Source organism: Balaenoptera ricei, chromosome 14 (assembly GCF_028023285.1).
Source record: "Balaenoptera ricei isolate mBalRic1 chromosome 14, mBalRic1.hap2, whole genome shotgun sequence".
NCBI classification, from domain to species: domain Eukaryota; kingdom Metazoa; phylum Chordata; class Mammalia; order Artiodactyla; family Balaenopteridae; genus Balaenoptera; species Balaenoptera ricei.
In genome coordinates, this window is record NC_082652.1 from 65,855,707 (window position 1) to 65,873,424 (window position 17,718).

At 39.4% G+C, this 17,718-nt stretch overlaps 1 protein-coding gene and 1 long non-coding RNA gene across 6 annotated transcripts in view; one reads left to right on the plus strand and one right to left on the minus strand.

The window, feature by feature from the left end:
* Positions 1 to 17,718, plus strand: part of SLC14A2 (solute carrier family 14 member 2) — a 450,747-nt gene that overhangs the window by 245,289 nt on the left and 187,740 nt on the right. For 4 of the 5 annotated variants that reach the window (XM_059894582.1, XM_059894578.1, XM_059894581.1 and 1 more), the window contains exon 3: positions 8,856 to 8,947. The gene's annotated coding sequence lies outside the window, so the exon portion shown is untranslated. Of the gene's footprint in view, positions 1 to 4,196; positions 4,303 to 8,855; positions 8,948 to 17,718 lie in introns of all 5 variants that reach the window. The other variant, XM_059894579.1, reaches the window with a different exon arrangement.
* The window catches only part of LOC132347774 (uncharacterized), a 31,593-nt gene continuing 23,152 nt past the window's right edge, over positions 9,278 to 17,718 (minus strand). The window contains exons 2-4 of the long non-coding RNA XR_009497296.1: positions 15,214 to 15,297; positions 9,959 to 10,047; positions 9,278 to 9,845 (exon numbers count right to left, since the gene is read on the minus strand). This is a non-coding gene — a long non-coding RNA (uncharacterized LOC132347774). The remainder of the gene's footprint in view (positions 9,846 to 9,958; positions 10,048 to 15,213; positions 15,298 to 17,718) is intronic.

A 17,718-nucleotide genomic window follows, 5' to 3' on the forward strand; every position in this document is an offset into this window, starting at 1 on the left:
TCTTAAAATATATATAAAACCAGAAAACACCCTGAATTGCCAAAACAATCTTGAGAAAAAAGAACAAAGCTGGAGGTATCACCCTCTCAGACTTCAGACTATACACAAAGCTACAGAAATCAAAACAGCATGGTACTGTAACAGAAACAGACACATGGACGAGTGGAACAGAATAGAGAGCCCAGAATTAAACCCACATGCTTATAGTCAATTAATCTATAACAAAGGAGGCAAGAATATACAATGGTGAAAAGACAATCTCTTCAATAAGTGGAGCTGGGCAAACTGGACAGCCACATGTAAAGGACTGAAATTAGAACATTTCCTTACACCTTATACCAAAATAAATGCAAAATGGTTTAAAGACCTAAATGTAAGACTTGAAACCATAAATCTCCTAGCCGAGAACATAGGCAGAACATTCTTTGACATAAAACAGCAATGTTATTTGGAATAAAAGCAAAAATAAGCAAATGGGACCTAATTAAGCTTAAAAGCTTTTGCACAGCAAAGGAAACCACCAACAAAATGAAAAGACAACGTACAGAATGGGAGAAAATATTTACAAATGATATGACTGACAAGGGGTTAATATCCAAAATATATAAACAACACTTACAACTCAATATAAAAAAAAACAATCCAATCAAAAAGGGCAGAAGACTGAAGAGACATTTTTTCAAAGAAAACATACAGATGGCTCACAGGCACATGAAAGGATGCTTAACATCACTAATTGTTAGGTAAATGCAAATCAAAACAATGAGAGATTATCTCACACCTGTCAGAATGGTGATCATCAAAAGGTCTACAAATAACAAATGTTGGAGAGGATGTGGAGAAAAGGGAACCCATGTACACTGTTGGTGGGAATGTAAATTGGTGCAGCCACTATGGAAAACAATATGGAGGGTCCTTTAAAAACTACACATAGAACTACCGTAAGATCCACCAATTCCACTCCTGGAAAAATGAAAACACTAATTTGAAAGGATACATGCACCCAATGTTCATAGCAGCACTATTTACAGTAGCCAAGATATATAAGCAACCCAGTGTCTATCAACAGACAAATGCATAAAGAAGTTGTGGTACATATATACCATGGAATACTATTCAGCCATAAAAAAGAATGAAATTTGCCATTTGCAGCAATGTGGATGGACCTAAAGAATATTACGTCTAGTGAAATAAGTTAGAACAAGAAAGACAAATACTATATGTGGAATCTAAAAAATAAAAAATATGAATGTACATAGCAGAACAGAAACAGACTCACAGATACAGAAAACAAACTAGTGGTTACCAATAACGAGAGGATGGGGGAGGGCAACATAGGGGTATGGTATTAAGTGACTATGTACAGGGACTTCCCTGGTGGTGCAGTGGTTAAGAATCCGCCTGATAATGCAGGGGACACGGGTTCAATCCCTGGTCCAGGAAGATCCCACATACCAAGGAGTAACTACGCCTGTGCGCCACAACCACTGAGCCTGAGCTCTAGAGCCCGCGAGTCACAACTACTGAGCCTGCGTGCCACAACTACTGAAGCCTGCATGCCTAGAGCCCGTGCTCTGCAACAAGAGAATGCACCGCAATGAAGAGTAGCCCCCACTCACCACAGCTAGAGGAAGTCCGGGTGCAGCAAAGACCCAAAACAGCCATAAATTAATTAATTAATTTAAAAAAAAGAGATCATGTATAAAATAGATAAGCAGCGATGATATGTTGTACAACACAGGAAATTATAGCCATTAGTCCAACTTCTATTATTATAAAATATTTTATTACTATAATCTGTAATAATCTGTAAAAACATTGAATCACTGTGCTGTACACCTGAAACTAATATAATGTTGTAAGTCAACTATACTTGAATTAAAAAACAGCATTCACTAATTCCTTTGAACTGAGGAAATTATATTAGTCTTTTACCTTCATGTGTCTCTGCCTTTATTCTTATATGTGTTGCCTTTCAGCTTAATAACTTGCTGCTATATTCTTTGGTGCGTAAATACTCATAATATTTAGAGCAGTACTGCAGATTGCAATAAAGTTCCCATCTTTGTGTCATTATACTGTTTTGTGCACTGAATTCAACTTAATTTGATATGTCTGATATTAAAGTTGATCTCTAGTTTTTGTTTTTGTGTTTGTGTTTGTTTGCTTGATTGCCTTTGCCCATTAGGCCTCTGCCCATCCTTTTATTTTCAACTTTCCAGTCATTTTGTTTTGTCTCTTGTACACAGCATACAATTTTCTTTTTTGCTTTGTAATTTAAGCTAAGAATCTATTTCTTTGGATTGATACATTTTTTCCATTTATATTTTTTTCATTTGATAGGTATGCTTGGACTTAGTTGTAACGTTATATGCTTTCTGCTTTTATTTCACCTTATGGTCTGTGTTTTGTTTTGTTTTTAAATTTGGTTTATGTGGGGGTTCATAGTTATAGTTTAGAAATTTTGAATATTTTTCATTCTTTAAGTGGTTATCTTTATAATACTAAATATAATATATTTAATCATGTATATCCTTAGTAGCTATTGTCTATCACCATCTTATTGACAATTAAAGATTCTCTAACCTGGAAAAAAAAAAGGATGAAATTTACATATTACTCCCATTTTTCATTTCTCTATTCTACCCAATTTTAGTTGTTGGTGGTGATCACGGTGATGATCATGATAGTTCTGCTAATCTTATAATCTCACAATTTTAAATACAGTTCCCTGTATTACTTGATTCATTAGACCTAATTGGTAACTTTTGGCCCTTGGCTAACTCCCACCTTGTATCTCCCCTCGCCTTCTGAATTTTGTCAGTTTCCATGTTTTTCATGGCATTACAGTTCATTAAAATTTACATTATTTTATGTAAACATAATTGCCACAGTTTTTTTTTTTGTCTTAATCCTAAACTAAATTGTTAAAAATGCAACACTTATCCTTGTGCCATAGTTTTTCCATCCTCCTTCTACTGATTGATTGAAGTTCAGCTCGTAGTTTACTCCAGACAAGATCCTGGTAACCACATTTTCTGGGTTATTAGATATTTGGTGCAGCTTTTATACTTGAACAAAAGTTTGACCATAGATGTTTTTTATTTAATTCTTAATGAGGTTACTGTAAGCATGTTCCACTGTCTTCCAGCATGGCATGTTGCTGTGAAAAACTCTGAAACCAACCTAATTTTCACCCCTTAGAAAAGAAATTTTGTTTTTGTTTTTGGTTTCGTTTTATTTTGTTTGTTTCAGTTCTTTGTTTGTTTGTTTGGATGGTAAAAGAGTCTTTTTTTTCCTTTTAGGTTATTATTTTTGTATCAACTTTTCCTGAGACAGTTTACATTTGGGGTTTTGTTTGGTTTAGTTTGGTTTAGTTTAGTTTGGTTTGGTTTTGCTTTGTGTGTAGATTTAAATATCTTATTTCTGGAAAGTGTTTTGTGATTCTATTTCTCCAAATATATTTTCTATTCTTTTTTTTTTTTCAGTAAAAAGATCACATATAAAACAAGTAATGTTTGGTCTATTTATGCATATGAATAAGTCTATTGTCTCTTTCATCTTCCATAGCTATCAGGTTCCTTTTCTGATCCTTTTTAACTACTCATTTCCATTTTGCTTTGCTGACTTTACCAATCATGTTCTTGATCCTACTTTTGTATTTTGAGCAGTGTCTGTTTACCTTTTTGTTGCCTCTGATGGCTCCCTAATTTTTGTGATGACTTTGTTTCTCTTCCACTTCTTTCCTGAGCTCTTCTAGCTCATTTTTTGTCTCTCAGTTGTCTTGACACTTCTTCCTTGAGCTCTTATTTTATATAAGTGATCTTTTTCATTGAGGTTTCTTTTTTAGTTTTTTGTTTGTTTGCTTATGCTCATTTGGCACAATTTCCTTTAGCTCTATGGCAACACAATTTTGTATGTGTTCTTTGTCTATTTGTTTTCTCTAATTATTACTTTCTTTTCTTACAGTATCTTTGTAGAGCTCTTCTGATAGTTTCTTTTCTATTCTGACTCATATTTGACTGAGTTGAGCTCTTTCTTAACCAGCTGTTTTGCATAGAGTTTATGGGGCAGGGACTAGGCTATGGTAGCATCCAGCAGAGAGCCTCTCTCATTTACAGGGATGCACTTTATGATACACAGGGTTGTGTGTATGCATATGTGTACATGTTGATGTAGTCTTTACTTCTTTCCAGAAGAAAGAAGAGATTGGCAGTTGCAAGACTGGTTATTATTGAACCTATCTTCTCCAGTATGCCTCCCACCCCAACAGACTACTTCCTACAGAGATGGCATACCTAGGTATTTTCATGTTTATACCACCTCCCCTTCTCCTCAGTGGAGCCAAACGGGGTCCAGAGATGCTCTCATAGACAGTCTATTCACTGTAGACCAGTTGCTGCTCAAAAGACGATGTTGATTCTGCCCTCTTTGATGAAATTTGTGCTCTGCCAACCTCATTTAAGGTCTTTGGTATCAGAAGACATCTTTCAATATCCACCCGCCCCTGGTTGGAACTTTAATTTGGCAGCCCTTCCTCAGCAAAGGTGAAATTTGCATTTCTATTTTTCATTTTTCTTGTTTTGGAATGAATTCAGAAAGAAGTGGGCAGGGCTGACTTAATACTGCCATCTTAAAAGTAGAAATCCCTGTAAGGCTGTACACCCCTGTCTTGTTCCCCTTGATTCTACAGCACCTAATACTATATCTAGGAAAAAGAAGATGCTGAATAAAGCCTTGTTAAGTGAAATGAACAAATAAAAAGAATGAACATTCTCAAATGTAATTGTTGAGACATGATTTAAGGCCTCTCTTCAAAAGAACTTCAGCAACTAATTCTCCTAGTTCCTCCTTGAAATAGCATTAACACGGCATATTTCCCAGGGTGTTTCTCAGGGCTCAGAGATCTCCTGCCCACGTTTCTCCCATCTTTCATTACATCTTCTTATCATCCTGCTCTTACTCACTACTAAGCCAAGTCCAAGTACCTAGCACAAATAAACAGTGAATTCTATAGGACACTTCACACAATGGGGGTTTTTTTTCTTTCTAGTCTGGTATCAAGCTTCCACTTTTATGGATGCATTTTGAATTTGTTTTTCCATGGCTTACTTCTGAAATTGGAAAAGCTCCATATCTTTTCTACTATAAATCATCAGAAAACTAAAGGAAGAATGATTCCATTTGGTAAGGAATGGAGATAATCATCACATTTCCCACAACAATGGGCCCCCAAGTCCTACAATGGTCTGGTCTCCATCCAGATGTAGCGAGGGAGGAAGGATGCTTTGAGAAATGTAATACCATGAGATATGGACACTCATTTCAGACCTTGTGAATTCCATGGGGGTCTTCAGCGTGGGTGAGATCTGAGAAAAGGCCAGACTGGCTCAGTAAGTAGAGCTACCCAAGTCCAGGTCTTTCTCTGGTTTTCCTTTCAAAAGAGAGGAGACTTTGACTATGAAAGAATCTACTTCATAAGGCCCCTTTGAACAAGAAGTCTGTTTCAGAGTATTCTTATGTCTTCCCGTTTGGAATATAATAGGCAGTTGAGAAATATATGTGTTAATTTTTTTTTTAATTTTTATTTTATATTGGAGTATAGTTGATTAACAATATTGTGTTAGTTTCAGGTGTACCGTAAAGTGATTCAGTTATACATATACATGTATCTATCCTTTTTCAAATTATTTTCCCATTTAGGTCATTACAGAGTATTGAGCAGAGTTCCCTGTGCTATACAGTAGGTCCATTTTGGTTATCTATTTTAAAGATAGCAGTGTGTACATGTCAATCCCAAGCTCCCAATCTAATTTCTGATTTTCCTTGGGTCTACAGGTAAAACCCAAAATTGTCTTACTTGCTCAAAACATGTCAGGTTTAATCCCTGACAAGAGGCCTCATTCCTTTTGGAGATCTTCACTGGATGTTTCCCTTTCTTTTCCTTTGTCTTGAGTCATTCAAACTCCTCCAACATGCTCATCCTCTGTACCCTTTCCATTGCTGAGCTGACTGCAACTGTCAGCAGACATAGAGTCAACAGACATGCCAACTGCCCATGGGGTGTCCATGCCAGCCTGCAGGACAAAGAGGAGTAGGCAGCAGGAGAGAGAGGGCCTGAAAGAGGCACATCCACAGTCCATATTAGTATTCCTAATGAAAGCACAATGACCAGCCATCTCTACCCACAGCCAACTGTATCAATGTTCTTTTTTCGAGTTGTCCATTGACATTACCCCTACAACCCACATCACAAAGCAGAATTCCTTCTTATCTGCCTGAAAACCTATGTCCACCCCCACCCTACCCCTAAGGTAAGGTTTTCATTGCAGGCACCAAGCATCCTTGTTTGTCTGGAACAGTCCCAGTTTATGTCTGGTGTCCTGTCCAACTAAGCATTTGTCTCAGATAAAAGTGATTTCTGTGTGATAAGTTGTATGTTCTCCTTAGTTTAATTTCATGCTTAATTATCAAAAGTCAGCATGAGTCAGAATGCCTCTAGTTATAAGGAAAGTTATTCTCTTCTTCCCACCTTTGTAGAACGAGGCAGGCAGGGACCTGAAGTCCAGGCACACAAACAACCTGGGGCAGATAATTGGGGAAAAGTTGACACTAGCAGGGTTGCCATACAGGCTCAGAGAAATTCTGTGTGAGGTTGAGGGAAGAACCTAGCCCAGAGGTAGGAGGGAGAGATAGGACTCCAGGTTCAGGGGAGATGCTTTGGCATAATGCAATACCCAAGTCAGAAAGAAGGGCATTTATGAAGGACAGGCATTTTGCACAGTGCTCTCTCCTCCCCCTTTGTGCTTTCACATTTCAGCCCATAATGCACCAGTGGTTTCCCTCTGTTATTTCATTTATGGCAATAACTTTAGGTCTTGCGTCGGGTCATAATGGTGATCTATGCATGTCATCTACAGTAGGCATGGATAATGAATCCTATTTTATTTCTTAATTAAGAATTTGAAAGTACCGCAAATTACTGCAATTAACATGGATTTTCTTCCTCATTTATTTACTTATTTAGATGGCTGAAATTGCACGCTTAGCTTAAACCAACCGCAGGGTTCAGAGCCTGTTAAAATATATAGCATTCATTAAAATATTTATTCTTTCCCAACAGTGAAGTTGCAATTTGGAAATGGCAGTGGTATCTGTGTATGCAAAATGCTTCAAAAAAAATATGTCTTTTGAATTCAGTCCATCCAGCGTGGTAACTTAAAAAGTTGAGTTTACTGACAATCCTTTGTGTGACTGAAATAAACTAAGATTTTCAAAATAGCCCATTGTTACATTGACTTCAACAAGTATTGTTTTCCTTCTCAAAGTTCCTGAGGAAGATAAGCATTATCACATTTTCAGAAGTTCAGTGCTCACTGAAAAATAAGAATAACTATTTGAGGGTGGTTGAATTCATCTGACTGATTTCAAAACAACAGTACTTTGAAAAAACAGTTTAGCATCAAATTATCTAGTAGTTTTGAATATTCAAAGTTAGTCTTCATTCTCAGGTTTTTTATTTTGATTTTGGTTTTGTTTCCAACTGGTTTGCATGGAGACACAGCTCAGGACAGAGTGGTTGAAATTAACCAAAAATATGCTTCAGAAACGTAAACCCTTTGGTGTGGGCCAGCAGCCACTCCAAGCTACAGCCAGCAGGGTTGTAAATGGGTGCAATCCCACCAGCAAGCAATTGAGAATAGCATCTTAAAAGACTTAAAGGATGCAAATCCTTTGAAATTCAGCTATTCCACTTCAAGGAACTTATCCTCAGGAAAGAATGAAGGATGTGTACCAAGATTTAGCTACAATGACATTCATTGCAACCACGTTTATAATAGCAAAATAAATAAAATAAAATAACCAAATGTGCAGCAATAAAAGATTGAGTAAACCTTACACTGGAATACTAAACAACTACTAAAAACTATGTGTTTTGTATTAGTTATCTATGGCTGCATTACCCCAGCACTTAGCAACTTTAAACAGCAGACATATTATCTCAGAGCTTCTGTGGGTCAGGAGTCTGTGAGCACAGCTGAACTGGGTCCTCTGACTCAGGGCCTCTCCTAAGACTGCAGTCAAGGTGTTTTAATCACTTTAAGGCTTGACTTGGAGAGGGTCCACTTGGAGGCTCACTCCAGAGGGTGTTGGCAGGAACCAGTTCCTCTGGGACTGTTGGTTGAAGGTCTCCCTCAGCTCCTTGACTCAGTTCCACTGCCCTCCTTTCTGTAGGGTGGTTCACAATATCACAGGTGGTTTCCCCACAGTAAACAAGCCAGAGAGCAGGAGAGGGTGAGCAGGACAGCAGCCAGAAGTCTTTTTGTTACCTTGTCTCAGAACTGACATCCCATCACTCATGCCATATTCTACCAGTTAGAAGTAAGTCAGAAGTCCAGCCCACACTCCAGGGGAGTGGATCACGCAACTGTGAGGACGCAGGGGGCAGGGATCATTGGGAACCATCTTAGGAGCTGTCTGCCATACAGCTGAAGTTTATTTTTTGGCAAAAGATGTTCATCATATCTTATTCAATGAATAAAAAGCAGGTCACAAAACAGTATGTGCAGTAAACCAGTTTTGTAAACTGAAGTAATAGAGAAATATATATCCATATATATAAATATTCATGAAGCAACCTATAAGGGTTCCATGGGTTAATAGTGGTTACATCTGGATAGTGGGATCACAGAAGAGTTTTATATCTTTTTTTCTAATGTGTATTTTCTACCTTTTCTAAAATGAACATGTATTGCTTACAATTTTAAAAAGAGTAAATGTTATTAAATTTAAAAACAAAGCAATTTGAATTCTCTAGACTTCTTGTTTCTGACCTCCACTGTCTATCTTTACAGGACTGTTTCTTGCTTACTGCTTGAAGTCAACTAATTAGAAGTTCACAAGACTCTCTACAGAACCCATTGATCTCACTGTGACCAAGGAAATTGTGAGTATGTTCTAGAACTTGTTGCTGTCTCTGTGTCTTCTAAAACAGCTGTTACCACCTATAATGTTACCATGGAAAACTAAAATTATTTTTTCCCCTCTGAGGTCACTAGGGCCAATGGGAACTGTGATTGACCCGAGAGAGCCGGGTCCTGTGAAGATCTTCTTCCCCTTGAGCCTGTGTCTTAACAGCTCAATTCTGGTTGCTTCCAGATACGAGCTAGTATGATCACGTGGCAGCCATCTTCTCTGCAAAATTCCAAAGAGATAGGTTCTATTTACATGTCAAAAATAGATGAACAGATCTGACACTGCTGAACATACTTGCAAGTTTGAAAAGGGGGAGGGGCTGGGTGAGTGAGAAGATAAAGTCATTAATGATCCCCACACTTCATTAGTTTTCCTGTCTCCTGCCACCAGGAGGGCCTGAGTTGGGATGCCACTGGTTCAGGGTTGGAATGATGTCTCCAGCAATGTAAATGTTATCTTAAGGTCACTTACTGATGAAAACTACTGTTTTGCCAAACATAGATTTATTGGTTGCTTGACAAGCAGACCAGCTGCTCTACAACTATATAGAGCACAAAGAAAGCTGCTTAGGATGGGTGATGTGGTGTCCACAGGGAAGGAAGTCAATGGTTTCCAAGATGGCAGGGGATTGGGACCAGGTCTGAGGTACTGGTGGATCTCTTTTCACTGGAATCTATAGTACAATAGCTAGTATAACAGATAACACTCAAATCTTGGTGCTTTAACACAATAGATTCATTGTTCCCTAATATAAGGCCCAAATGAGAGTTTGTCAAAGCAGTGATTCAGAAACCGAGGTGCCTCCTATCTTAGGCTTCACCATCTTCTAGGGTCTTCTTTGAAGTTTATGCTGGATCTTCTGCATCTACCTGGTTGACAGGAAAGAAGAAAGTGAGAATGGCACACCCACTTCCTACCCACCTTGGCCTACAATTGACACACATCACATCCCATTGGTGAGAACTAGGTACATGGGCCTCACCTTGATGAAAGAGGCCTTGGGTTAATTCCTGGCTGGCAGTCACTTCCCCAAAACTCCACTCTGTGGTGGGAGAACACACAGCATGGGCTCTGTCAGGAAAAATCATAGTGCTAGAAAGTTCTTGCTGAGGATATTCTTAGTGGGCATTCATACATCAATCATAGAGCAGGGATTAGTTGATGTATCAATGACTCTTTGAATAGTGGATCATTCTGCCTTACGTGAAGCAACTTCTAATGCCAACCATACTTCCTTCTCATGATTAAGGCAACAAGCCACTGTAGCAAGGCTCTAAAGAGTCAAGGTTGTTCTATACTGGAAGTGCTAGGTGTGCCTGCCAACACTAGAAGGCTGCAGAAGCCACTGAGGGCTCAAGATAACAGTTTTAAAACCACAGTTCTGTCTCTCTTAGTTTCTTGCCTTAAATTTTTGTTGTGTAATGTGAAAATAACATGGTCTAGCTCTTAGGGTCTTTGTAAAGCCCCAAGGAATTAATTCAAGAAAGGACACAGTACTCATTTTCTCAACACCAGCAACTTCTCCAACAAGTATCCCCACACGATGAATAATCTCAGAAGTGCCTTCCCAGCACTACCACCATTGCTGATTCTTGTGATATCGTTGTTAGTATTAGGCTTCACTTACAATGATAGCACCATCAATAAAGTCATAACATTTCTCTCCCATGACAACCTTATAGAGTTACAGGAAAGGAGACTTACCATTACCACCCATGTCACCGGCGAGAGAACTGAGCCTCATGGAGCCTAAGTGATAATCACCAAGATCACGTTATAGCCCAGTCAGAGACACCAGTTGGCTCTCAAACCCAGATTTTTAGATCAAAATTATACTATTACACCAAATGTAACATGAGATCTTGTTGGAATGAATGGAATCATTGAGGAGACCTAGTCTCACCCCTCGTTGTTCAGATGAGTTGGGGATGCCTTTGAGGGTTTTTCCTTTTTGTACCACTGGCCTCAGGTTGTCTTGTCTCCTTCAAAGTTAGTCAGTCTAATTGCACCTGGGTTGGGGGACGGGGATAGGAACAAGTAGCAATGGTGTTGGTGATGTCGTTTTACAGAGGCCATGATGTGCAAGGCTCCTGGCAGTTGCTCCAAGCAACATGAGTGGGGCCAGGAAGGAAGCAGAAGGTGTGTTTTTCCTCCACTCTGATACAGGTGGACACATCATCGGCCAGCATCATCAACCCCAGTGAGACGGGTAACAGCCTGGAATTCACTTCTAGGTTTCTTAGGATTTTCTTTCTCATCCATTCAACTCTTTGGCCTTTCCCCAGCTAACTTTAATGACTAATTTTTAGTGACTTTATTCTTTCTATTGAGAGCAAAGAAAGAACTGTTTCTGGTGGCCTTAGGTTTGCAGTATAAGGTCCTTGGAGACAGGGTTTGACCTTGCTTTGGGTGACCCAACTGCCAGGAAGAGTGAGCTATAGTAGACTTGGATCTTTGTGTAGAGAGCATCCCCAGGCCCAGGCCAGCTGTGACTCTGACAACAGGAGGGTCATTTAGACTCTGTAAGACAGGGCTCCCTCATCTGTCCAATCAGGTGGATGATGCCCACCCTCTCCACCTCCCCCGCTTTCTTAGGGAAATACTGAGAACTTGGGGCTCAAACAACTAAACAGACAGAAAGTGCTTTGAAAAACAACATGCTAGATAAATGCGGCAAAGAGTCATCATTATCACCATGCTATTGCCATTATTATTTTGAAGTCAGCTCAGTTTTTCTTAACACAGAGCACTTAATGAACTGGCAACTGTATTGGTTTCCCACAAGGAGGGTGAAGGGGCCAAGTGAGTTTCTATTTTTATCCCATTTTAGAGTCCAGTTTTTTTCCTTCATAACAACTATGTCTAGTGGGTTTATAAGTATTTTAATTACAGACACATTTTATTATACTTACTCCTAACAAAAATCAGGCTAAGGACATTTTTTTAAATTCTAAAAATGGTGGATTTCCCTAAAGGCTGAGTTAAGTGTCACCAACAGCTAGAACGCTGCTACCTCAGATTGCACCTGTAAGCTTGATACCTACCTTTAATGAACAATTTTCAGCATAAACGAAAAAATTTTAATTATACATGCAGGTCCACTAGTGAGAGAAAAATGACAAAATCCACTGGTCATCAGGGTTTGGTTCATAAATTGTTCACCAACTGAGATGCCTTTTTCCTATGGTTATGAAGAGTTATGGAAAGAAGAAATTTAGAAATCAGTGTAAAGACAGACCAGAAGAGCCAGACAGACAGAGAAAGAATGTCTCACTCCTGACCTGGGTACATGGCTGCTCCATTGCTTCCTGTGGCATCTCAGATAGGCTTGCCTCGGCGTAATGATCAAAAAGACAAGCGAACAGTGCCTCATTAGAGGGAAAAGATAAATGTTGCAAAGTAGGGAATCTAGCCTTTAGGGCCATAAAATGTCAAGTTAGAAGGGGTTTCGCAAGCATATGGCCCAAATTAAGCATTTTACAGAGAGAACTAAGGCTCACACAGGTGAAGCACACAACAAGGCCACACAAGTGCACAAGTATTTACTAACATGACCCCTAAGGATATAATAGTTTCCTGTTGTTGTAACACATTACACAAATTTAGTGGCTTAAAGCAACACAAATCTATTGTCTTACAGTTTTGTAGGTCAGGGGTCTTACACGGGTCTCACTGGGTTAAAACAAAGTGTCAGTGGTGCTGTGTTCTTTTCCGGAAACTCTCGGGAGGATCCATTTCCTTGCCCTTTCCAGCTTCTAGAAGCTGCCTGCTTTCCTTAGCTTGTGGCCTCATCCTCCACCTTCAAAGCCAACAGTATTCCATCTCTCTGATTTTTTTTCTGTCGTCACATCTTGACCACAGTCAGGAAAGGTTCTCTGCTTTTAAGGTGATAAGACTGGGTCCAGTTGAATAATCCAGGATAACCTCCTTATCTCAAGGTCAGTAACCTTACTCACATCTGCAAAGTCACTTTTACCATAGAAGGTAACACATTCACAGGTTCTTGGAGATTAGGGTGGGCATCTCTGGGTGGGGCTGGGCATTATGTTTCCTACCATAGGGAGGATGAATTTACAGAGAAAGGAGGTAGTGAGTCAATGGAGAGCTTGGGTTGTTGAACAAGAAAATAACTGTGGGCACCCGCTTCAGTGTCTCCAGAGAATTTGACTTGAGATGGAGACTTGTGCATAAGAAGTAAGAGAGTGCAAAGGATCAGCCCTTGCAGGGGAAGGGAAGGAGGCAGAAATGAGCAGAGGGAGGGGCTGCAGGCTTGTCACAAAGCCTCAGCTGACCTCATGGGGATCCTTAAAATGAAATGGTCTTTCAGAGTTGTCATAAGGGGCTGTACCTTTAAACTCTTTTCCCTCTGATTGCTGTGACTACATCAAGCAGTCATGGAATGTGAGCTGCCCCAAGGAGGGGTTATGATCTTGGGCAGGTCAACTCTTTTCTGATGGAGAAACTCCCAGTAGCTGGCAGAATTTGTCCTTTATTCATGAAGGAGAGTCTAAATATACAATCACAGCTTCTACTAGAACACCTATTCCTAAGTTTTATGTCCACATTTGAAAAAAAATAATAAAGTCAGCTGTGGTCTGTTTGAGAGATTTCACAAAGTGGTCCTAGACTCGAAACTTACAAATCAGAAAGACAAGAGTCACGTGCTTCATCTACAGTTTAAAGCTAAACAAGACGGGGTATGGAAGGAGAGCCTAAATCTTGACTTTGCATCAACATGGGAGCCAGAGCAGGCAGGTGTCACATGTGGACAGAAGAATGAGATTCAGTCACGCATGGTATGGACCCCAGAGGAAAGGCACGCAGATCATGAGTTCTGGAGACTAGAATCCAAACCCAGGTCAAAAATCCAGGACTCTGCCCAAACCACAGCAGAAAGGTGGACACTGTCAGATGCTAAGGCAAGTGTAGTAAAACTGATATAGGCTTAGAAGGATTCCAGCAACTTCTGGCAGAGACTGTTAGTGAAAACAGTAGAGTCCAGCATTAACCATGAAAGTGGCTAGAGAATGGGTAAGAAATTCTGTTTCAGAAAAACTGAGGAAAAGGCAAGAACCCAATTACCAAGGAAAAGGGCATGCTGTATTTAGATTAAGCAGGCGGGTTACAGTTTCATGTCATCTAACCCATGAATGTCATCTGGCCCAAGCTCAAGTCTGATTTTGGCACAGGAGCGAAAGATGTTCCAGTCGTCTGAGTAGCAAGGGTTAGAGAGATGCTGGGGCACTACCATATGCTCACTCCAAGGGAAGTCCTTTCACAGAACATCGGGGCTGAGCTTTATGTTCATTTTACCAAATGGTATCTGTGAGAAGGGCACAAAGACTAGTGTGTTCCCACCCTTGAACCCTGGAGGCTCTCACTTTCTCAAGTCAGTACTGAGCCCAGCACCTGCCTCAGAGCAGCTCTGCCTTGTTGTGCAGACGGACATCATGCACTCCCAACCACCTTCACTTCTCCACACATCCAAGCTGCAAAGTCTAAAGGGAATGGTATTTAAGAAAGAGACTTCCTGCATCTTCTAGAAGACTGTGTAGGCACTGTATTGGGGCAACCATACTTACAGAAAAAATGGGTTTGAATCTCCTACATGCCTTGATCCAAGTGGTGGGAGCAAAGCACTTCAACACTTTAAACATCACTGCCTTCCTGTAAGTCCTTTTTTCCAGGTAAGTATCAGCAACAACACTAATAATAACTCCTTCTGATTATTATAAGGCTTCACATTTTACCAAGTACTTTCATCTGCATTATTTCTTTTGAATTTCACAAAACTAGCTCAGGGAGGGAATTATTATGCCTTTTGTAGAGATGAATAAATTGAGATCAAAGAGTTTGAGTGTCTTATCTTAAGTCACAAAGTTAGAGTCTAAAATTGGACCCAGGCTTTATGAATCCAAGTTGCTTCTGATCCATTATCATAATAAGTCTACCCCAATAGAAGACTTCTGTGTTTCACGACCATGGAAGTTTGGGAGAAAGAAGAGACAGGAAGGGTAGAGAAAGCAGAAAGCTGATGGTAAAACAGTCTGACTTTTGTTTTAGGTCAGTCCTGAGATTATTGTCTGTAACTCTTTTTTTACTTTACCTCAGTGTTTTTATCTCTTCAAAGCATTCTCACACCCTTATCTCATTTGATCAGCTCAGGACTTCAGTGAGGTAGGCAGAACAAATCTGACAGACTGAGAAACTAAAACCCAGAGAGGTTAGATGACTCACCCAAGAACAGATGGCTATCTGGTGACAGGATTGGAGCTGGTATCCAGATCTTTGGAATGGAGATGAGTGGAAGAAATGTACCTGCTGAAAGAGGTGGGAAGGAAGCATTCCATTAAAAGGTCAATCAAAATCATACGCATCTCACAATGTATTAAGCCAAACCATCATGCTGTACACCTTAAACTTACAGTGATGTATGACAGTTATATCTCAATAAAACTAGGGGAAAAATTTAAATCATATGAAAGTAAAAAAGGCCAAGAATAGCTGAAAGAATTTTGAGAAAGAATACAAAGAAAAGGGACTTATGTCGCAGACATCAAAACACACAATACAACAGTGATGGAAATGTAGAGATACAGAGACTAATGGAATAAACTAGAAAGTCCAGAAAGAGACCCATGCATTTTTGGAGACAGGGGTGATTACAAATGAGTAGGCAAAGAATGGACTGTTTGATATACAGTGTCACAACGAATGGCTCACCATGTTGGAAAATTAACATTGGAGCTCTATTACATATGCAAAATAACACAAAATATTGCAAGTAAACTCCAGATGGATTTAAAACTAAAAGTTAAAAAAAAAATTTAACTATTAGAAGAAAATTCAGGAAGATATTTTTATATCAAATCAGGAAAGGATTTCTTAATATTCAAATAAAGCACAAAAGAGACAGGTAAATAAATTGGATTACATTAAAATTTAAGAATTCTATATGATCAAAGACACCGTGAACAAAGCCTAAAGACAAGTGAGAGCCTTGGAGGAGGAATTTGCAATGCATTTGACCAACAAAGGATTAATATTTAAAATATGTAAGGAAAACACTACAATAAGTAAAAGACAAGCAGCCCAATAGAAAGACAGACAAAATATAAAAATTGTTCACAGAAATGTAAATCAAAATGGCCTAAAAATATATTAAAACATGCTTTACCTAATTAATAATCAGGGAAATGCCAATTAAAGCAGAGAAATACCATTTCACACTTATTCAATTGTCCAAAATTAAACAGTTCAACAGTGCCAAGTTTTCACAAGAAATGAGCACAGTCATTTTGGAGGGAGTGCAAATTGTTTAAACCCCTTTAGAGAGAGATTTGGAAATACCTTGCTAAAATGAAGATATGTGTCTCTATGACAACTAGTTTTACATCTAGATATATGTACCCTAGAAAAACTCTCTCCTATGTATAATATGACATGTAAAAGAATGTTTATTATTGCATTGTTGCGATATTGAAAATTTAAAAACAATCTAAATGCTCACCAATAGGGCAATGGAAAATCAGTGGACATTTCATAGCTGTGAACCTTCCAAGTTGAGTGAAAAGAATCAGATCTTATTACTATATCATTTATATACATGTTTAAAACATACAAAGCAATGTTGTCTGTTACTTACGGATTTAAACATACGTGGGGTAAAAGCATAAAAACAGAAAGAACCATACAAGCTCAGGAGGCTGGTTTCTTGGAAGAAGGGGGAAGAAAATAGTCTCAAGGACAGTACAAAGAGGGTTCAACTCAACCTATAATGTTTTATTTCTTTAATAAAAAAAAATAACTAAACCTAATTCCGCCAAGATGTTAACATTATAACATTCTGTGCTGTGGGTATTGAGTGTTTGATGTAGTAAACAATTCAAGAAAGACAAAGTTATTCTGCAGCAGCCTCTCTTTCCTCCAGTGGAAATGAAAAGGCAGTGGGGAGCGTGAGTCTGCAGGAAACAGAGCTGACAGCTTTGAAAATTATTTTGGCTTTGGGTTTCTGCTCATGCACACACACCAAGACAGTTCCACACACAACAGCAGTAGGGTCATACAGGAAGCACTGCCAAGCAAGATAGTCAAGACACACAGGGGCCCCCACCAGCCCAGCTCTGCCAGGGCATCAAGAACAGCATTCTGTGGCTAGGAATCGGGCCCAGGAATGATAATGGCTTAAATACAATAGGAGAGTATTTCTCCCAACTTAAAAGAATTCAGAGGTAGGCAGTCCAGAGCTAATATGATGGCTGCACAATATCTCCAGGACGCAGGTTCTTTCAATCTTTCTGCCCTGCTACCCCTAGTTATATGAGTTCCAACTCCAAGGCCACTTCATGACCTGAGACGAACTTGCAGCGAAAAGCCATCGAGGTGGGAAGCAGGAAGAAGTGGGGGATGGGAAGGCCAAAATGGTTCCTACCGGCTTTCTGTAGGCCTCTAAAAATTCTTTCTTAAAAATCCTTAACTTTCATGGACATTGTATTGGCCATCCCTAACCCCAAGGGAGGCTAGGAAATGTTTCCTTTAATCCAATCAGCAATGTGCCCAGCTAAAAAGTTTGCTAAGGAAGTATTGCTCAGGAAGAATGGGGGATGACTACTTAGTTAACAGCTAGCAGCGGCTGCCACAGCCAGTAGTGACTCATCGTATGCCCATGGACAAGAGCTTGCCTACTCTGGACATTGCTTTCCTGTCCATGCAAGAAAGACTAAATGATGGTTTCCTTAATGG